The sequence below is a fragment of the Aulostomus chinensis genome, chromosome 1, assembly GCF_037954235.1.
Source record: "Aulostomus chinensis isolate RoL2024-O1b breed Wild chromosome 1, RoL_Achi_v1.0, whole genome shotgun sequence".
Classification (NCBI taxonomy): Eukaryota; Metazoa; Chordata; class Actinopteri; order Syngnathiformes; family Aulostomidae; genus Aulostomus; species Aulostomus chinensis.
The window spans coordinates 22,257,479-22,281,036 of NC_141320.1; the positions used below are offsets into that span (position 1 = coordinate 22,257,479).

A 23,558-nucleotide genomic window follows, 5' to 3' on the forward strand; every position below is an offset into this window, starting at 1 on the left:
ATTACTGTCAGCATTACTTTGAGTTTATTCGCAACTATCACTACATTACTGTTAGCATCATTTTGAGTTCATGAGCAATTCTCACGACATCACTGTAGCATTGAATTGAGTTCATTAGCAACTCTTAATAAATGACTGTCAGCATCACTTTGAGGTTATTCGAAAGTTTCACTCCATCACTGTTAGCATCATTTTGAGTTCATTAGCAATTCTTCCGACATCACTGTCGCAATATTTTGAGGTTCATAGCAACTTTTACTACATTACTGTCGCATTATTTTGAGGTTCGTAGCAACACTTACTACATGACTGTAAGCATCACTTTGAGGATATTCGAAAGTTTCACTCCATTACTGTTAGCATCATTTTGAGTTCATTAGCAATTCTTACTACATCACTGTTGCATCATTTTGAGATCATTAGCAATTCTTCTGACATCACTGTCACATCATTTTGAGGTTCGTAGCAACTCTTACTACATGACTGTCAGCATCACTTTGAGGTTATTCGAAACGTTCACTCCATTACTGTTAGCATCATTTTGAGTTCATTAGCAATTCTTACTAAATCACTGTCGCATCATTTTGAGATCATTAGCAATTCTTCTGACATCACTGTCACATTATTTTGAGTTTCGTAGCAACTCTTACTACATGACTGTCAGCATCACTTTGAGGTTATTCGAAACGTTCACTCCATGACTGTTAGCATCATTTTGAGTTCATTCGCAATTCTTACTAAATCACTGTCGCATCATTTTGAGATCATTAGCAATTCTTCTGACATCACTGTTACATTATTTTGAGGTTCGTAGCAACTCTTACTACATTATTGTTGCATTATTTTAAGGTTCGTAGCAACTCTTACTACATTACTGTAAGCACCACTGAGTTTATTAGCAACTATCACTACATTACTGTTAGCATCATTTTGAGTTTATGAGCAATTCCCACGACATCACCGTAGCATTGAATTGAGTTCATTAGCAACTCTGACTAAATGACTGTCAGCATCACTTTGAGGTTGTTCGAAACACTTACTTCATTACTGTAAGCATCACTGACTTGATTAGCAACTATCACTACATTACTGTTAACATCATCTTGAGTTCATTAGCAATTCTTCCGACATCACTGTCGCAATATTTTGAGGTTCGTAGCAACTTTTACTACGTTACTTTCGCATTATTTTGAGGCTCGTAGCAACTCTTACTACATGACTGTCAGCATCACTTTGAGGTTATTCGAAACACTTACTACATTACTGTAAGCATGACTGAGTTGATTAGCAACTATCACTACATTACTGTTCGCATCATTTTGAGTTCATTAGCAATTCTTCCGACATCCCTGTCGCAATATTTGGAGGTTCGTAGCAACTTTTACTACATTACTGTCGCATTATTTTGAGGTTCGTAGCAACACTTACTACATGACTGTCAGCATCACTTTGATGTTATTAGAAAGTTTCACTCCATAACTGTTCGCATTATTTTGAGTTGTTGAGCAATTCTCACGACATCACTGTCGCATTAAATTGAGTTCATTAGCAACTCTTACTAAATGACTGACAGCATCACTTTGAGGTTGTTCGAAACACTTACTACATTACTTTAAGCATCACTGAGTTTCTTTGCAACTATCACTACATTACTGTTAGCATCATCTTGAGTTCATTAGCAATTCTTCCGACATCACTGTCGCAATATTTTGACGTTCGTAGCAACTTTTACTACATTACTGTCGCAATATTTTGAAGTTCGTAGCAACTTTTACTACATCACTGTCGCAATATTTTGACGTTCGTAGCAACTTTTACTACATCACTGTCACATTATTTTGAGGTTCGTAGCAACTCTTTCTACATGACTATCAGCATCACTTTGAGGTTATTCGAAATTTTCACTCCATTACTGTTGGCATCATTTTGAGTTCATTAGCAATTCTTACGACATCACTGTCGCATCATTTTGAGATCATTAGCAATTCTTCTGACATCACTGTCGCATTATTTTGAGGATCGTAGCAACTCTTACTACATGACTGTCAGCATCACTTTGAGGTTGTTCGAAACACTGACTACATTACTGTAAGCCTCACTGACTTGATTTGCAACTACCACTACATTACTGTTAGAATCATCTTGAGTTCATTAGCAATTCTTACGACATCACTGTCGCATCATTTTGAGATCATTAGCAATTCTTCCGACATCACTGTCGCAATATTTTGAGGTTCGTAGCATCTCTTACTACATTACTGTTGCATTATTTCAAGGTTCGTAGCAACTCTTACTACATTACTGTCAGCATCACTTTGAGTTTATTAGCAACTATCACTACATTACTGTTAGCATCATTTTGAGTTGTTGAGCAATTCTCACGACAACACTGTAGCAGTAAATTGAGTTCATTAGCAACTCTTACTAAATGACTGTCAGCATCACTTTGAGGTTGTTCGAAACTCTTACTACATTACTGTAAGCCTCACTGACTTGATTAGCAACTACCACTACATTACTGTTAGAATCATCTTGAGTTCATTCGCAATTCTTCCGACATCACTGTCGCAATATTTTGAGGTTCGTAGCAACGTTTACTACATTACTGTCGCATTATTTTGAGGTTCTTAGCAACACTTACTACATGACTGTCAGCATCACTTTGAGGTTGTTCGAAACTCTTACTACATTACTGTAAGCATCACTGAGTTTCTTAGCAACTATCACTACATTACTGTTAGCATAATCTTGAGTTCATTAGCAATTCTTCCGACATCACTGTCGGAATATTTTGAGGTTCGTAGCAACTCTTACTACATTATTGTTGCATTATTTTAAGGTCGTAGCAACTCTTACTACATTACTGTCAGCATCACTTTGAGTTTTTTAGCAACTATCACTACATTACTGTTAGCATCATTTTGAGTTTATTAGCAATTCTTCCGACATCACTGTCGCATTATTTTGAGGTTCGTAGCAACTCTTACTACATGACTGTCAGCATCACTTTGAGGTTGTTCGAAACACTTACTACATTACTGTAAGCATCACTGAGTTGATTAGCAACTATCATTACATTACTGTTAGCATCATTTTGAGTTCATTAGCAATTCTTCCGACATCACTGTCGCAATATTTTAAGGTTCGTAGCAACTTTTACTACATTACTGTCGCATTATTTTGAGGTTCGTAGCAACTCTTACTACATGACTGTCAGCATCATTTAGAGGTTATTCGAAACACTTACTACATTACTGTAAGCATCACTGACTTGATTAGCAACTATCACTACATTACTGTTAGCATTATTTTGAGTTCATGAGCAATTCTTACTAAATCACTGTCACATCATTTTAAGATATTTAGCAATTCTTCTGACATCACTGTTGCATTATTTTGAGGTTCGTAGCAACTCTTACTACATGACTGTCAGCATCACTTTGAGGTTATTCGAAACACTTACCACATTACTGTTAGCATCATTTTGAGTTCATTAGCAATTCTTACTACATCACTGTCGCATCATTTTGAGATCTTTAGAAATTCTTCTGACATCACTGTCGCATTATTTTGAGGTTCGTAGCAACTCTTACTACTTGACTGTAAGCATTACTGACTTGATTAGCAACTATCACTACATTACTGTTAGCATCATTTTGAGTTCATTAGCAATTCTTCCGACATCACTGTCGCATTATTTTGAGGTTCGTAGCAACTCTTAGTACATGACATTCAGCATCACTTTGAGGTTATTCGAAAGTTTCACTCCATTACTGTTAGCATCATCTTGAGTTCATTCGCAATTCTTCCGACATCACTGTCGGAATATTTTGAGGTTCGTAGCAACTCTAACTACATTATTGTTGCATTATTTTAAGGTTCGTAGCAACTCTTACTACATTACATTCAGCATCACTTTGAGTTTATTAGCAATTCTTCCGACATCACTGTCGCATTATTTTGAGGTTCGTAGCAACTCTTACTACATGACTGTCAGCTTCACTTTGAGGTTGTTCTAAACACTTACTACATTACTGTAAGCATCACTGACTTGATTAGCAACTACCACTACATTATTGTTAGCATCATTTTGAGTTCATTAGCAATTCTTCCGACATCACTGTCGCAATATTTTGAGGTTCGTAGCAACTTTTACTACTTTACTTTCGCATTATTTTGAGGTTCGTAGCAACTCTTACTACATGACTGTCAGCATCACTTTGAGGTTATTCGAAACACTTACTACATTAGTGTAAGCATGACTGAGTTGATTAGCAACTATCACTACATGACTGTTAGCATCTTTTTGAGTTCATTAGCAATTCTTCCGACATTACTGTCGCAATATTTTGAGGTTCGTAGCAACTTTTACTACATTACTGTCACAATATTTTGAGGTTCGTAGCAACACTTACTACATGATTGTAAGCATCACTTTGAGGTTATTTGAAAGTTTCACTGCATTACTGTTAGCATCATTTAGAGTTCATTTGCAATTCTTACTACATCACTGTCGCATCATTTTGAGATCATTAGCAATTCTTCTGACATCACTGCAGCATTATTTTGAGGTTCGTAGCAACTCTTACGACAATACTGTCAGCATTACTGACTTGATTAGCAACTATCAGTACATTACTGTTAGCATCATTTTGAGTTCATGAGCAATTCTTACTAAATCACTGTCGCATCATTTTAAGATATTTAGCAATTCTTCTGACATCACTGTCGCATTATTTTGAGGTTCGTAGCAACTCTTACTACATGACTGTCAGCATCACTTTGAGGTTTTTCGAAACACTTACTACATTACTGTAAGCATCACTGAGTTGATTAGCAACTATCATTACATTACTGTTAGCATCATTTTAAGTTCATTAGCAATTCTTCCGACATCACTGTCGCAATATTTTGAGGTTCGTAGCAACTTTTACTACATTACTGTCGCATTATTTTGAGGTTCGTAGCAACACTTACTACATGACTGTCAGCATCATTTAGAGGTTATTCGAAACACTTACTACATTACTGTAAGCATCACTGACTTGATTAGCAACTATCACTACATTACTGTTAGCATTATTTTGAGTTCATGAGCAATTCTTACTAAATCACTGTCACATCATTTTAAGATATTTAGCAATTTTTCTGACATCACTTTCGCATTATTTTGAGGTTCGTAGCAACTCTTACTACATGACTGTCAGCATCACTTTAGAGGTTATTCGAAACACTTACTACATTACTGTAAGCATCACTGACTTGATTAGCAACTATCACTACATTACTGTTAGCATCATTTTCAGTTCATTAGCAATTCTTCTGACATCACTTTCGCAATATTTTGAGGTTCGTAGCAACTTTTACTACATTACTGTCGCATTATTTTGAGGTTCGTAGCAACTCTTACTACATGACTGTCAAGATCACTTTGAGGTTATTGGAAACTTTCACTCCATTACTGTTAGCATCATTTTGAGTTCATTAGCAATTCTTACTACATCACTGTCGCATCATTTTGAGATCTTTAGAAATTCTTCTGACATCACTGTCGCATTATTTTGAGGTTCGTAGCAACTCTTACTACATGACTGTAAGCATTACTGACTTGATTAGCAACTATCACTACATTACTGTTAGCATCATTTTGAGTTCATTAGCAATTCTTCCGACATCACTGTCGCATTTTTTTGAGGTTCGTAGCAACTCTTAGTACATGACATTCAGCATCACTTTGAGGTTATTCGAAAGTTTCACTCCATTACTGTTAGCATCATTTTGAGTTCATTAGCAATTCTTCCGACATCACTGTCGGAATATTTTGAGGTTCGTAGCAACTCTAACTACATGATTGTAAGCATCACTTTGAGGTTATTTGAAAGTTTCACTGCATTACTGTTAGCATCATTTAGAGTTCATTTGCAATTCTTACTACATCACTGTCGCATCATTTTGAGATCATTAGCAATTCTTCTGACATCACTGCAGCATTATTTTGAGGTTCGTAGCAACTCTTACGACAATACTGTCAGCATTACTGACTTGATTAGCAACTATCACTACATTACTGTTAGCATCATTTTGAGTTCATGAGCAATTCTTACTAAATCACTGTCGCATCATTTTAAGATATTTAGCAATTCTTCTGACATCACTGTCGCATTATTTTGAGGTTCGTAGCAACTCTTACTACATGACTGTCAGCATCACTTTGAGGTTATTCGAAACACTTACTACATTACTGTAAGCATCACTGACTTGATTAGCAACTATCACTACATTACTGTTAGCATCATTTTGAGTTCATTAGCAATTCTTCCGACATCATTGTCGGAATATTTTGAGGTTCGTAGCAACTCTTACTACATTATTGTTGCATTATTTTAAGGTTCGTAGCAACTCTTACTACATGACTGTCAGCATCACTTTGAGGTTATTCGAAACACTTACTACATTAGTGTAAGCATGACTGAGTTGATTAGCAACTATCACTACATTACTGTTAGCATCTTTTTGAGTTCATTAGCAATTCTTCCGACATTACTGTCGCAATATTTTGAGGTTCGTAGCAACTTTTACTACATTACTGTCGCATTATTTTGAGGTTCGTAGCAACACTTACTACATGATTGTAAGCATCACTTTGAGGTTATTTGAAAGTTTCACTGCATTACTGTTAGCATCATTTAGAGTTCATTTGCAATTCTTCCTACATCACTGTCGCATCATTTTGAGATCATTAGCAATTCTTCTGACATCACTGCAGCATTATTTTGAGGTTCGTAGCAACTCTTACGACAATACTGTCAGCATTCCTGACTTGATTAGCATCTATCACTACATTACTGTTAGCATCATTTTGAGTTCATGAGCAATTCTTACTAAATCACTGTCGCATCATTTTAAGATATTTAGCAATTCTCCTAACATCACTGTCGCATTATTTTGAGGTTCGTAGCAACTCTTACTACATGACTTTCAGCATCATTTAGAGGTTATTCGAAACACTTACTACATTACTGTAAGCATCACTGACTTGATTAGCAACTATCACTACATTACTGTTAGCATTATTTTGAGTTCATGAGCAATTCTTACTAAATCACTGTCACATCATTTTAAGATATTTAGCAATTTTTCTGACATCACTTTCGCATTATTTTGAGGTTCGTAGCAACTCTTACTACATGACTGTCAGCATCACTTTGAGGTTATTCGAAACACTTACTACATTACTGTAAGCATCACTGACTTGATTAGCAACTATCACTACATTACTGTTAGCATCATTTTGAGTTCATTAGCAATTCTTCCGACATCACTGTCGGAATATTTTGAGGTTCGTAGCAACTCTTACTACATTATTGTTGCATTATTTTAAGGTTCGTAGCAACTCTTACTACATGACTGTCAGCATCACTTTGAGGTTATTCGAAACACTTACTACATTAGTGTAAGCATGACTGAGTTGATTAGCAACTATCACTACATTACTGTTAGCATCTTTTTGAGTTCATTAGCAATTCTTCCGACATTACTGTCGCAATATTTTGAGGTTCGTAGCAACTCTTACTACATTATTGTTGCATTATTTTAAGGTTCGTAGCAACTCTTACTACATTACTTTCAGCATCACTTTGAGTTTTTTAGCAACTATCACTACATTACTGTTAGCATCATTTTGAGTTTATTAGCAATTCTTCCGACATCACTGTCGCATTATTTTGAGGTTCGTAGCAACTCTTACTACATGACTGTCAGCATCACTTTGAGGTTTTTCGAAACACTTACTACATTACTGTAAGCATCACTGACTTGATTAGCAACTATCACTACATTACTGTTAGCATTATTTTGAGTTCATGAGCAATTCTTACTAAATCACTGTCACATCATTTTAAGATATTTAGCAATTTTTCTGACATCACTTTCGCATTATTTTGAGGTTCGTAGCAACTCTTACTACATGACTGTCAGCATCACTTTGAGGTTATTCGAAACACTTACTACATTACTGTAAGCATCACTGACTTGATTAGCAACTATCACTACATTACTGTTAGCATCATTTTCAGTTCATTAGCAATTCTTACGACATCACTTTCGCAATATTTTGAGGTTCGTAGCAACTTTTACTACATTACTGTCGCATTATTTTGAGGTTCGTAGCAACTCTTACTACATGACTGTCAAGATCACTTTGAGGTTATTGGAAACTTTCACTCCATTACTGTTAGCATCATTTTGATTTCATTAGCAATTCTTACTACATCACTGTCGCATCATTTTGAGATCTTTAGAAATTCTTCTGACATCACTGTCGCATTATTTTGAGGTTCGTAGCAACTCTTACTACATGACTGTAAGCATTCCTGACTTGATTAGCAACTATCACTACATTACTGTTAGCATCATTTTTAGTTCATTAGCAATTCTTCCGACATCACTGTCGCATTATTTTGAGGTTCGTAGCAACTCTTAGTACATGACATTCAGCATCACTTTGAGGTTATTCGAAAGTTTCACTCCATTACTGTTAGCATCATCTTGAGTTCATTAGCAATTCTTCCGACATCACTGTCGGAATATTTTGAGGTTCGTAGCTACTCTAACTACATTATTGTTGCATTATTTTGAGGTTCGTAGCAACTCTTACTACATGACTGTCAGCTTCACTTTGAGGTTGTTCGAAACACTTACTACATTACTGTAAGCATAACTGACTTGATTAGCAACTACCACTACATTACTGTTAGCATCATCTTGAGTTCATTCGCAATTCTTCCGACATCACTGTCGCAATATTTTGAGGTTCGTAGCAACTTTTACTACATTACTTTCGCATTATTTTGAGGTTCGTAGCAACTCCTACTACATGACTGTCAGCATCACTTTGAGGTTATTCGAAACACTTACTACATTAGTGTAAGCATGACTGAGTTGATTAGCAACCATCACTACATTACTGTTAGCATCTTTTTGAGTTCATTGGCAATTCTTCCGACATCACTGTAGCAATATTTTGAGGTTTGTAGCAACTTTTACTACATTACTGTCACAATATTTTGAGTTTCGTAGCAACACTTACTACATGATTGTAAGCATCACTTTGAGGTTATTTGAAAGTTTCACTTCATTACTGTTAGCATCATTTAGAGTTCATTTGCAATTCTTACTACATCACTGTCGCATCATATTGAGATCATTAGCAATTCTTCTGACATCACTGCAGCATTATTTTGAGGTTCGTAGCAACTCTTACTACATGACTGTCAGCATCACTTTGAGGTTATTCGAAACACTTACTACATTACTGTAAGCATCACTGACTTGATTAGCAACTATCACTACATTACTGTTAGCATCATTTTGAGTTCATTAGCAATTCTTCCGACATCACTGTCGGAATATTTTGAGGTTCGTAGCAACTCTTACTACATTATTGTTGCATTATTTTAAGGTTCGTAGCAACTCTTACTACATGACTGTCAGCATCACTTTGAGGTTATTCGAAACACTTACTACATTAGTGTAAGCATGACTGAGTTGATTCGCAACTATCACTACATTACTGTTAGCATCTTTTTGAGTTCATTAGCAATTCTTCCGACATTACTGTCGCAATATTTTGAGGTTCGTAGCAACTTTTACTACATTACTGTCACATTATTTTGAGGTTCGTAGCAACACTTACTACATGATTGTAAGCATCACTTTGAGGTTATTTGAAAGTTTCACTGCATTACTGTTAGCATCATTTAGAGTTCATTTGCAATTCTTACTACATCACTTTCGCATCATTTTGAGATCATTAGCAATTCTTCTGACATCACTGTCGCATTATTTTGAGGTTCGTAGCAACTCTTACTACATGACTGTCAGCATCACTTTGAGGTTGTTCGAAACACTTACTACATTACTGTAAGCATCACTGACTTGATTAGCAACTACCACTACATTACTGTTAGCATCATCTTGAGTTCATTAGCAATTCTTCCGACATCACTGTCGCAATATTTTGAGGTTCGTAGCAACTTTTACTACATTACTTTCGCATTATTTTGAGGTTCGTAGCAACTCTTACTACATTACTGTCGCATTATTTTGAGGTTCGTAGCAACACTTACTCCATTACTGTAAGCATCACTTTGAGGTTGTTTGAAAGTTTCACTGCATTACTTTTAGCTACATTTTGAGTTCATTAGCAATTCTTCCGACATCACTGTCGCAATATTTTGAGGTTCGTAGCAACTTTTACTACATTACTGTCGCATTATTTTGAGGTTCGTAGCAACTCTTAGTACATGACTGTCAGCATCACTTTGAGGTTATTCGAAACGTTCACTCCATTACTGTTAGCATCATTTTGAGTTCATTAGCAATTCTTACTAAATCACTGTCGCATCATTTTGAGATCATTAGCAATTCTTCTGACATCACTGTCACATTATTTTGAGGTTCGTAGCAACTCTTACTACATTATTGTTGCATTATTTTAAGGTTCGTAGCAACTCTTACTACATTACTGTAAGCATCACTTTGAGTTTATTAGGAACAATCACTACATTACTGTTTGCATCATTTTGAGTTCATCAGCAATTCTCACAACATCACTGTAGCATTGAATTGAGTTCATTAGCAACTCTTACTAAATGACTGTCAGCATCACTTTGAGGTTGTTCAAAACTCTTACTACATTACTGTAAGCATCACTGAGTTTATTAGCAACTATTACTACATTACTGTTAGCATCATCTTGAGTTCATTAGCAATTCTTCCGACATCACTGTCGCAATATTTTGAGGTTTGTAGCAACTTTTACTACATTACTGTCGCATTATTTTGAGGTTCGTAGCAACTCTTACTACATGACCTTCAGCATCACTTTGAATTTATTAGCAACTATCACAACATCACTGTTTGCATCATTTTGAGTTCATCAGCAATTCTCACGACATCACTGTCGCAATATTTTGAGGTTCGTAGCAACTTTTACTACATTACTGTCGCATTATTTTGAGGTTCGTAGCAACTTTTACTACATGACTGTCAGCATCACTTTGAGGTTATTCGAAACGTTCACTCCATTACTGTTAGCATCATTTTGAGTTCATTAGCAATTCTTACTAAATCACTGTCGCATCATTTTGAGATCATTAGCAATTCTTCTGACATCACTGTCGCATTATTTTGAGGTTCGTAGCAACTCTTACTACATGACTGTCAGCATCACTTTGAGGTTATTCGAAACGTTCACTCCATTACTGTTAGCATCATTTTGAGTTCATTAGCAATTCTTACTAAATCACTGTCGCATCATTTTGAGATCATTAGCAATTCTTCTGACATCACTGTCACATTATTTTGAGGTTCGTAGCAACTCTTACTACATTACTGTCAGCATCACTTTGAGTTTATTCGCAACTATCACTACATTACTGTTAGCATCATTTTGAGTTTATCAGCAATTCTCACGACATCACTGTAGCATTGAATTGAGTTCATTAGCAACTCTTACTAAATGACTGTCAGCATCACTTTGAGGTTATTCGAAACTCTTACGACATTACTGTAAGCATCACTGAGTTTCTTAGCAACTATCACTACATTACTGTTAGCATCATCTTGAGTTCATTAGCAATTCTTCCGACATCACTGTCGCAATATTTCCAGGTTCGTAGCAACTCTTACTGCATTATTGTTGCATTATTTTAAGGTTTGTAGCAACTCTTACTACATTACTGTCAGCATCACTTTGATTTTTATAGCAACTATCACTACATTACTGTTAGCATCATTTTGAGTTTATCAGCAATTCTCACGACATCACTGTAGCATTGAATTGAGTTCATTAGCAACTCTTACTAAATGACTCTCAGCATCACTTTGAGGTTGTTCGAAACTCTTACTACATTACTGTAAGCATCACTGAGTTTCTTAGCAACTATCACTACATTACTGTTAGCATCATCTTGAGTTCATTAGCAATTCTTCCGACATCACTGTCGCAATATTTTGAGGTTCGTAGAAACTCTTACTACATTATTGTTGCATTATTTTAAGGTTCGTAGCAACTCTTACTACATTACTGTCAGCATCACTTTGATTTTTATAGCAACTATCACTACATTACTGTTAGCATCATTTTGAGTTTATCAGCAATTGTCACGACATCACTGTAGCATTGAATTGAGTTTATTAGCAATTCTTCCGACATCACTGTCGCAATATTTTGAGGTTCGTAGCAACTTTTACTACATTACTGTCGCATTATTTTGAGGTTCGTAGCAACTCTTACTACATGACTGTCAGCATCACTTTGAGGTTATTCGAAACGTTCACTCCATTACTGTTAGCATCATTTTTAGTTCATTAGCAATTCTTACTAAATCACTGTCGCATCATTTTGAGATCATTAGCAATTCTTCTGACATCACTGTCACATTATGTTGAGGTTCGTAGCAACTCTTACTACATTATTGTTGCATTATTTTAAGGTTCGTAGCAACTCTTACTGCATTACTGTCAGCATCACTTTGAGTTTATTAGCAACTATCACTACATTAGTGTTTGCATTATTTGAGTTTATGAGCGATTCTCACGACATCACTGTAGCATCATTTTGAGTTCATTAGCAATTCTTACTACATCACTGTCGCATCATTTTGAGATCCTGAGCAATTCTTCTGACATCACTGTCGCATTATTTTGAGGTTCGTAGAAACTCTTACTACATGACTGTCACCATCACTTTGAGGTTATTTGAAACACTTACTACATTACATTAAGCATCACCGAGTTGATTAGTAACTATCACTACATTACTGTTAGCCTCATTTTGAGTTCATTAGCAATTCTTCCGACATCACTGTCGCAATATTTTGAGGTTCGTAGCAACTTTTACTACATGACTGTCGCATTATTTTAAGGTTCGTAGCAACTCTTACTACATGACTGTCAGCATCACTTTGAGGTTATTCGGAACACTTACTACATTACTGTAAGCATCACTGACTTGATTAGCAACTATCACTACATTACTGTTAGCATCATTTTGAGTTCATTCGCAATTCTTCCGACATCACTGTCGCAATATTTTGAGGTTTGTAGCAACTTTTACTACATTACTGTCGCATTATTTTGAGGTTCGTAGCAACTCTTACTACATGACTGTCAGCATCACTTTGAGGTTATTCAAAACACTTACTACATTACTGTAAGCATCACTGAGTTGATTAGCAACTATCACTACATTACTGTTAGCATCATTTTGAGTTCATTAGCAATTCTTCCGACATCACTGTCGCAATATTTTGAGGTTCGTAGCAACTTTTACTACATTACTGTCGCATTATTTTGAGGTTCGTAGCAACTCTTCCTACATGACTGTCACCATCACTTTTGAGGTTATTCGAAACACTTACTACATTACTGTAAGCATCACTGACTTGATTAGCAACTATCACTACATTAGGTGCTACATTTGAGGTTTGTAGCAACACTTACTACATGACTGTCAGCAGCACTTTGAGGTTATTCGAAAGTTTCACTCCATTACTGTTAGATTCGTAGTAAGAGTTTCGAACAACCTCAAAGTGATGCTGACACTCATGTAGTGACAGTTGCTTCTAACCTAAAAATGATGCTAACAGTAATGTAGAGATAGTTTCTAATAAACTCAGTGATGCTGACAGTCATGTAGTAGGAGTTGCTATGAACCTCAAAATAATGCAACAGTAAAGTAGTAAAAGTTGCTTCGAACCTCAAAATAATGCGACAGTGATGTCAGAAGAATTGGTAATGAAATCAAACTGATGGGACAGTGATGTCGTAAGAATTGCTAATGAACTCAAAAAAATGCTAACAATAATGTAGTGATAGTTGCTAATTAACTCAGTGATGCTTACAGTAATGTAGTAAGTGTTTCGAACAACCTCAAAGTGATGCTGACAGTCATGTAGTAAGAGTTGCTACGAACCTCAAAATAATGTGACAGTGATGTCAGAAGAATTGGTAATGATCTCAAAATGATGCTAACAGTAATGTAGTGAAAGTTTCGAATAACCTCAAAGTGATGCTGACAGTCATGTAGTAAGAGTTGCTACGAACCTTTAAATAATGCAACAGTAATGTAGTAAGAGTTGCTACGAACCTCAAAATAGTGCGACAGTGATATCGTAAGAATTGCTAATGAACTCAAAATGATGCTAACAGTAATGTAGTGATAGTTGCTAATAAACTCAGTGATGCTTACAGTAATGTAGTAAGAGTTTCGAACAACCTCAAAGTGATGCTGAGAGTCATTAAGTAAGAGTTGCTACGAACCTCAATTTAATGCTACAGTGATGTTGTAAGAATTGCTAATAAACTAAAAATGATGCTAACAGTAATGTAGTGATAGTTGCTAATAAACTCACAGTGATGCTGACAGTAATGTATGTGTAGTTTCTCATTCATCCAGGTCATTGTAGATCGAAGCGAAGTAAAATCTGGTCAACTGGACGTAAGTTTATCTTGAAGACGTTTCACCTCTCATCCGAGAGGCTTCTTCAGTTCTAGTGAAGAGTGTGGAAACTCCAGCTTATAAACCTATGTGGGAGTGGTCAGTGCTATTGTGGTGGAAACGACCCTCCCGAGACTCACCTGGCCTCCCCAAATGACAGTCGTTGTGAGGTGTCAGGGAGTTTCAGGGGTGGTCGTTAGGGGGTTTCACCGACCACTCAGATGCTAATGGGCTGTGCTGGCATCAGCCGTTCCACATGGGTCTTTCAGCTGAACTCTTTGGGGAAGCTTTGAAAGGACTTGGTTGTAAATAGGTGAAAGGAAATGTCGCAGTCCACCTCCTCTGTTCAAAGATGGTTTCTCTATCCTGACGTGGATGGCTTCTTTAACTCCTCTTTCAAACCATCTGTCCTCTCTGTCGAGTATTTGGACATGGTCGTCCTGGAAGGAGTGGCTTTCCTCCTTGAGGTGGAGGAAAACCGCTGAGTCCTGTCCTCCAGAGTTGGCTCTTCTATGTTGGGCCATGCGCTTGTTGAGGGGCTGTTTGGTTTCCCCTATGTAGAGATCCGTGCAGGCCTCACTGCATCTGACAGCGTATACCAGATTGCTTTTCTGGCTGTGAGTGGTGGGTTTCTCCTTGTTCTGATCCAGAAATTCAACAGCTTCTATCATTGATTGACAGGAAATGTTGATGACACACTGGGATTTTTGTTCTCCTGCCTTCACTGTCAAGTGCAGCTTAACATGAGAGGTAGCAGGATCATTCATGTGTTCATGTTTCCAGCAGACAAGGAGGAAACCTGGGAGGACTTCAGTGACTTTGATCACTGGTTCTCACTTCATCTTCTCAGTATAAAGTTCAAAGCGAGCTGGCCAGGAGTTGAACCTAGAATCTTCTGATCCGTAGTCAGACGTGTTATCCATTGCGCCACCAGCCCTGTGAAGAAGCTGCTATGTTCATGTGTGCTTGCTGTTACAGAAAAGCCCAACAAGGTGGTGGCATTTTCAGGGGACACAATGGTGCAGTGGTCAGCACTGTGGCCTCCCAGCAAGAAGGTTCAGCTCTCCTCCTATTTGGTTGCAAGGAACCTGAATCAGTCCTCAGTGGAGCCGTGCTGCTGAGGCTGAGTGAGGCTGAGTGAGGGACTGAGCAGGAGCCAGCAGGTCCAAGCAGGTTCAGGCAAACTCCCCTCAGTCCACCAACATCAAAGCAGAGGAACAGAGTTCATCTAACAACATGATTCATATCATCTCCTCTTGGAATGTTCTGGAACTACAAGTACACTTAAAATGGCCGACTTATGACAACAGAAGGAACTTTGAAGTAGATTTGATTTATTTAAGTCAGTGACAGTCATTTTTTTCAAGAACTTAGTTCAGGTAACTTGATTGTTTTACTAAGATGAGCTTTAATGTTATAACATTGAAACAAGACCTTCATGTATTTATGATGACATCACCAATAGGAGCCTTCCCAGTCTGTCAGGGGGTAGAATTCAGTCACCACCAATGACATCAGAGTCAGAGTTTAGACATCAAAGACAGACATTAAAGCCTCTCTTATTAAAAAAAATTAAAGTGTTATATCTTTGAAAATATACTGCAATACATGAAATACTATATTTCCATGGATGGTAACCTCGTTCTTATATTCTTTAATATACTGCAATAGTAATGGACCCTCTATGACACTGTAGTGATGAATCTATCAAGGAGTAAAAATGATTATAATCAGAATTTTGAAGTCAAGTTTGAGATCAGTTTGATCCTCTCTGTCTCCTCCCTCTCTCTCTCTCTCTCCCTCTCTCTCTCCCTCTCTGTCTCCCTCCCTCTATCTCTCTCTCTCCCTCTCCCTCTCTCTCTCTCAGGAGCTTTTAAATGAATATTTTAATAAAACAGAACAGGAGACTGAAGAGTGATCACTCAAACCCACAAGCTGAATGGGACATCTCTTAAAAATATTGAACCACTGAGTAAAACCATAGAAGCGCTCCTGTCTAGTCGGTGCTAACAAGTTAGCTGCTGAGTGAGTCCAGCTGTGCTGTCTAGGAATCCTGCTCAAAAGCCTCCACACATCAAACAGCTGGTGTGTTGGTGGATCTGTGGATCCTGCTGGAAGAAGCAGGGTGGAGCTCTGAATGGTTCCTGTCTCAAAGAGCTTCTCTGTGCAGCTCCCATCAGCTCCTAAAAACAGGAAACCAGCAGATTCACTGTTGAACAGTGGCATTAAAATGTCTCAAAAGCTGTCCTGTCCACCATTTGTTGGTGCAAAGACATTTAAAAACACCAGTTGAACATTTTCCAAAGTTGCTCTCACCTTCTTTCAAACACCTGGAATGATTTCCTCCAAATCAAAAGAAACTGGTAAAAAAACAACAACAAAAACCTCCTGGAGAATCAAACTCCAGCCTCTGCTCCAACTGGACTTGGGACTTCAAATGACCCCCATTAAAAGCCTGCCTGCATCCCCATTCACTGACTGTTGTGCTGTGGGTCTCCTGGACAAACATGGCAGGATCCTCTTGATCTCCAGGAGTTTAAAAGAGCAGCTCTTTTAAAATGGGTTCTGGCTCCATTCAGGTTTAGAGAGCTGAGACTAAAATCACACATGAATAAAAGAGGGAACCCTAGAAAACAAGTCAGCGTGAAAGAGGACCAGATTTTAAAACTCCTCATCATTTCCACCTCCAGGAGTGAAGCCTCCCGGGACCCAAGAGGCTCCAGCTGGCAGAGCTCTCACTGGTTTCTCCACCACCTCGCTAACCTGAGCTGGAGCATCTGAGAACCAAACAGTGACCCCCCTTCATTCCAGAGCCGACTCCACAAACTCTGAGCCCCCACTTTACCCACAGCCAGCAGGCCTCCTCAACACTGCATGACACACGACGACTAAATTTAACACTGAAGCGTCTCATCCAGAGATCTGTGACATGAGTCTGCTGTGGAGGGTCAATCTGTCCGTCCACATTCAGATCATTTACACAGCGACTCCTAAGCACCAGTAGAGCCTGTTCATCATCCCTGGGTGGGCTCGAACCACCAGCCTCTCTGTTAACAGCCGAGCGCGCTGACCGATTGCACCACAGAGACTCTGAGTCACTGCTTTTCATGAAGAGTTTTCAGGCTAAATTCAGTGTGTGAGGTCCACACTGCACATTTGAGGGACCATGAAGGACAGAGGAGAGTCTGACTGTCATGGTGAAAGCCTTCAGCACTAGAACTGAAACAGCCCCACCATCTTAACCCCCCCAGACCAAACAGGCTTCATCAGAAACAGACCCCCCTCCTAGAACATCCAGAGATCATCAGTCTGATTAATAGAACATGACAAACAATCAAGAACATGTTATTGTTTGATCAGAAGCTGAAACAATGTTTCTATGTTTGTCTGTTCTGGTCTGAATGAAAGAGGAGGTTTTCTTGGTCATGTGACGTGGATGAGAGTTCAACTAGAACTTCCTGCTTCAACAGGATTTTAGTTTGTTGGGATTTTGTCAAAGACACCAACCAAACCTCTGAGTGGTGCAGATGTCTGCTGCCTCCTCAGAGCAGACTGGAGCTCAGCCTCACTCACCTGTGGGAGCCCCACCAGAGCCACCGTGTGATGGAGTTTCAGTTTAGGATCCAAGGTCCTGGATTGAATTGGTGTTTTGTGTTTTTAGGCCTCCTGGCACCATCAATGGTAGAGCAGAGTGGCGCAGAGGAAGCGTGCTGGGCCCAGAACCCAGAGGTCGATGGATCAAAACCATCCTCTGCTAAAAGAACAAAATAAAATGAACCAGTGTCTTTAGAAATGTGTGTCTGTTAAAAAGAGGTTCATACAGATTTTGTCTTCCTCCACAATCACCAACCATTGTGAGAGTTAACAACAGTCTACTTTCTGACTGAAGCAAAAGTAGACTTCAAAAGGTTTTTCTGATTCACCATAGCAGCTAAATTTCCATTTCCATTTCCTGAACAGGACAGGTTAAAAAAAAGGGAATGACATGACTTCCTCTGTATATTAGAATATGAACTACTAAAAATGTTCATGCCCAGTTTTAAATTAGAATTAAACTGAAAACACAAAAACCTTCCCTCTTCAATCCTGTCACTCAGTGTTGTAAACTGTTTCAAACAAATTCTACTGTTCAACAGTTCAAGTGTTTCTAATGAAGCTGAATGTTCTCCTCTGCTTTCCTCAGTTGTGTTTCTTTCATGTCCTCCTGAGATCAAAGACAGAATTCTAGGTACAAATAAAAACACTATCAAAGCCTCCTGATGACATCATCATCAATTCTGTCTTTGATCTGTGTCTGTCCAGCCTGTCCTGAGTGGATCCAACAGTTTCCCATGGGTGACACTGTCGTGGTCTCTCTCCTGCTGTCTCCAACTCTCAGAGTGCTTCTACTGGTTTCTCTCCATCGTCCCTGTTGCTAGGCAGAGCGCTGGTGAGGACTGAGGCCAGTGATGTCATCACCTCCAGCTGAGACCTGCCAGGTGGTCCTGCTTCATTCAACTCTGCTGCCTCTGCCACTGCCCTGACTGGTGAGGCTGACAGCAGGTTCTCTCTCATCTAAACTCTCTGTTTACAATGGAGGCTGAAATCCTTGTGATTGGTGGTTCAATCATCAGGTCTGTTGAACTCCCAGGTGCCATCACCTGCTGTCTTCCTGGTGCCAAAGTTGTGGACATTATTGAACGTCTCCAGGACTCATCGATCTCCACCCCTCCTGCAGGTTCTCCCTGTTCCTGTGTGGGTTCTCTCTGGTACTCCAGCTTCCTCCCAAAGTCCAAAGACATCAAGAGGGTAGTGGTTACCTGGACACTCTAAATGACTGTGAGTGTGAATGGTTGTCTGTCTGTGTGTGTTGGTCCTGGGATGGACTGGTGACCCATCAAGGGTGAACCCAGGGCTGGACTGGCCATCTGGCCGATGCACATCTTTGGGCCGGCCCATAACTGTCATAATTTTTTTTTCAAAAGTGTATAGTTTTTAATCGACCGTAACGGTATCGGAGACGCGAAACGCGGCCCATTGGTTGATTTTCTTGAAGGACATTGGGCTCGTCCAATGAAATCTCTCAGCTCTCTCTCTTTCTCTTAGTCAAGCCATGCTGTTGCAATGGAAGTGGAGGAGTCAGATCAGACAGTTGGAGACTATTTTAGTCGCCCTTCTTCCACACAGAGGACTGATTTTTTAAAGTTTCATCCTCAACAAGATTCCATAAACCCTGTTGTCCAGAGGCTCTTCGTTAGAACGGACGGCACGACGTGGAAATGGCTGACTTATTGTGGTCAACGTCATGCTTTGTTTTGTTTTGTTTGCCCTGCTTTTAGCAAGCCCAGTGATCCAAGTGTCTTCATTAGAGGCCTGACAGACTGGAGGCATGTGCACCAAAGAGTAGAGGAGCATGAGAGAGGCATGGCACAGAGGCAGTGTGCTGAGGCCTATTTTTGAAACTGCTCCAGAGCAAGACTGGCCACCTCCTTGAGGGAAGACAGCTGACAGGACACCGTGAGCAGGTTAAGAAGCAGGGCTGGACTGGGACCAAAAAATGGCCCTGGCATTTTTCATCCCTGGCAGCCCTCCATGGTTATTTACACGATATGTGTAAGCACACGCCATACCAGAGGATGTATGTGCACATTTTGAAGTTTAAAAAATTAAAATAAAGTGCAGTATTCTACATGGAAGACAGTAACCATGTTAAAAGAATGATACTCTTTCACTACTCACAGAGACCTTCTTCTTCCACTACACGTTCCAACACCTGACGTCTCTTCTTCCCAGTCCAGCCCTGGAAAGAACACGTCGAGATTTGGAAATTCGGCTGCTTTTCTTCTCGGGAGTGTCTCTTTTTCGGCTCCTCCTTTCTCCTTCCTCTTACTGGGCAACATTCTTCATGGCTTCTGACTGCAAGGTGGCCGATGAGTGGTGGCACTACAACTGGATGGGTCTGTTTCTCATTTTAACACAAAAACAAACTAACCGCTGTTTCTGCGTTTTTACCAGAAATATATATTTTGAAATGCCTGCTCACACCGGCCCATCCGGCTACATCCACCAAACTTTACACACATAACATAATATAATAATATAATATAATAACGCTGAACACAAGCCCCAAAGCAGTAGTTGTTTTGTTTTTCTTCATAAAGGAGGTGCACAGTCATGACTACGATATCTCTGGCAACAAACATGGAAGGGGCTTTGGGGTCTTGTGTTTCAGCTCTGTAACTTCTGGATGGCTGAAAATGTCAGAATCAGTCCTCTCACTGACATCAACCATTGGTGTGACTTTTGGTGGCTTCAGCTCAAATGAAACCAGGGAAGAGGGGCCAGACTTTGAGGAGCCCCTTAGGGTTAGTGGATGCCCCGGGACCGTGCTTGGGCCCCTTAGCACCTAGATGGCTGAAATTCCCAGCACATGCTACTCTGGGGCATCACATTATGTGTGTAAAGTTTGGTGGATGTAGCCCAAGTAGAAACACCAGAACCCAGATTTGATCCTCAATTCTGCTCCAAAAGGCTCTCGGAGTGCAGCAGTCCCAGACCCTGATTTTGCCAAGTTTCACAAGGGGATAGTTTTTTCTCTTTGAACCTAGGAAGTTGAAATTTGAGTGTGTTGTTCTGTCCTCCATAAGGATCACATCTGTGCTGGTTTGACCCCCCTAAGTCCTTTCTGCTGTCCGTAAAGGGCGTGGCAAAGTCCAGTAAAGTCTTTAAATGAAGCATCATAACTGGTCAAAGTTGCTCCAAATGAGATGAGCTTTCTGGGAGGAGTTCACACCTCTGCCAGAAACCAATATTTAAAACTTTGAAGCCCCACCTCCTTCCTGAAGCTACTTCCTGTTTGGGAGGGGGTTCTAGAATTATTCCACCAGATTAGGATTTCATAAAGTTTCAGGTCTGTATCCACTGGAGAGGCCAATGAGAGCAAAAGAGCAACAGGGTCAAAGGTCAACAGGCCTCGTGTCTCAGCCAGGCCTCAAAGGGTTAAGTGAGCCTTTTGGAGCTCCTTTGAAAAAAGGCCTGTCACCAATCTTGTTCAGGACCAACATGAAGAAGGATCTTTGGAACATTTTCACATCTTTAAGACGGCCTTGACTCCTTTTTATAGCAGGAGTCACTGAACAGCACAAAGCTGCTATTGCAGCCATCAGGCCTCATTTCTGATCAGTTATTATTGTTGAAACAAAGCTGAATATCAATTATTGATTTTTATTGTCATCATTTTGAACACCTGATGAGAGAAACACAATAAAAACATTTGAAAAGGAAGGATCAGAGTGTTGTTGTACTGCAATACTACAGTACAGCACCAGAGACACTCAGTTATTGATTGCCTGAATGATTGATTTCCCCAGAAGAGGAACAGCTTTGTTGGAGCAGTAAAAATACACACATCAGAACGACAAAGTTACATTGGAAAAGAAACTACATGACATTACCAGCACAACATCTGAAGAACAGTTAGGATCAATTTAACTGGCCAGATAGTTAGGATTTCTTTAATGATATCCTTGATGAACCCAGACATCAGAGTGGTTTGTTCCCCTCAATCATAAATCTGTAAATACAGCGTGAAGTGATGGAACTAAAAGGCCACCTCTGAGTGCAGGAGTGAGCCTCTGTGACGGATGTGACGTCAGCAGACCGCCATTAGTTTGAGTCATTGTTTATATTCTTAATGCTGATTGGTCGATCTATAATGGTGACAAATGGACTTCGTAGGTAGAATAAACATCCAGAAATTAAATGAATTTGTAGATTGTCTTATTAATCAAAAGATGAAGTATTAAAAATATTTGTCGGAGTGAGCGACAACTACTGGATTTTCTCACAGAAGAACGGGGGCCGACTTCCACGGAAGCAGATGTTTGTAATTCCTGGGGCACTAAAATCCATTTCATATTATTTTTATTGAACAGCGAACATTATGGAAATAAAATGTATATTTCTCGCCAGAAATGTCCTTAAAATGCTTTTTAAAAATCAAACCTATCTTGAAATGACACTCGTCCATAATGGCATCCTTAGCAACCAACATAGCAACAGTAGAAATGTGACACTGTAACGACTCTCTTCCGAGAGGTGAAAGATTCATCGTAATAACGAACAAACCAAAGATTAAACACAAGAACTGAGCAAAGATTATGAAAACAAAATGCATATTTCTCTCTAGAAATGTCATCAGAATGCTTTATTAAATCAAAACTATCTTGGAAGAAGGCACTTTCCTCCGAAAATGACAGGAGCGGCGGCCATGTTTTTGTTTTGAGAGGCCCGCATGAAAGAGTCACATGAGGGAAGGGGGTATGGGGTCATGGGGGGGGGGGGGGGCGATCCCAGGTGACGTTGTTCAAGAGGCAGGGTTCACCCTGGACAGGTCACCAGTCTATCAGGAGAAATGAGGTGGATGGTGTCATGCAACCTAAACTAAAACATTAGTCAGGTCAAATTCAGATTAAAGCAAGAGTCTCCAGATCAAAGTCAGAATTCCTGATGATGTCATCAGGGCTTTGACAGTAGCTAGAATTCTGTCTTTGATCTCAGGAGGACATGAAAGAAACACAATTGAGGAAAGTAGAAGAGAGCTTGGCAGCATGATGGTGCAGTGGTGAGCACTGTGGCCTCACAGCAAGAAGGTTCTGATTTGAGTCCAGGCTCGGGTGGGGAATCTTTCTGTGTAGAGCCTGCATGTTCTCCCCATGAATGCGTGGGTTCTCTCTGGTACTCCGGCTCCTTCCCACTGTCCAAAGACATGTAATTGGGGACGAGGCTGATTGGACACTCTAAATTGACCGTAGGTATGAATGTGAGTGTGAATGGTTGTTCGTCTCTGTATGCTGACCCTGTGATGGACTGGTGACCTGTCCAGGGTGAACCCCGCCTCTGGCCTGTAGATGCTGGGATAGGCTCCAGCCCCCCCCTCGACCATCAATGTGGGTGTTTTGTTAATTGCATGCCACATGAAATTATTAGTGGTCACTTTCCTAGCAACAGTCTCACAGTGGCAAGACAAGAACACTTCTACTTTTGATGATGACAGTTTGTTCAACACTGAACTTCA

General features: G+C 39.4%; 1 non-coding gene across 1 annotated transcript; it reads right to left on the reverse strand.

Annotated features, from left to right (window-relative positions):
* Positions 1-15,367: 15,367 nt before the first annotated feature.
* trnar-acg (transfer RNA arginine (anticodon ACG)) lies at positions 15,368-15,440 on the reverse strand. The gene has a single exon. It is a non-coding gene; the product is annotated as a tRNA-Arg (tRNA).
* Between the last annotated feature and the right edge of the window lie 8,118 nt (positions 15,441-23,558).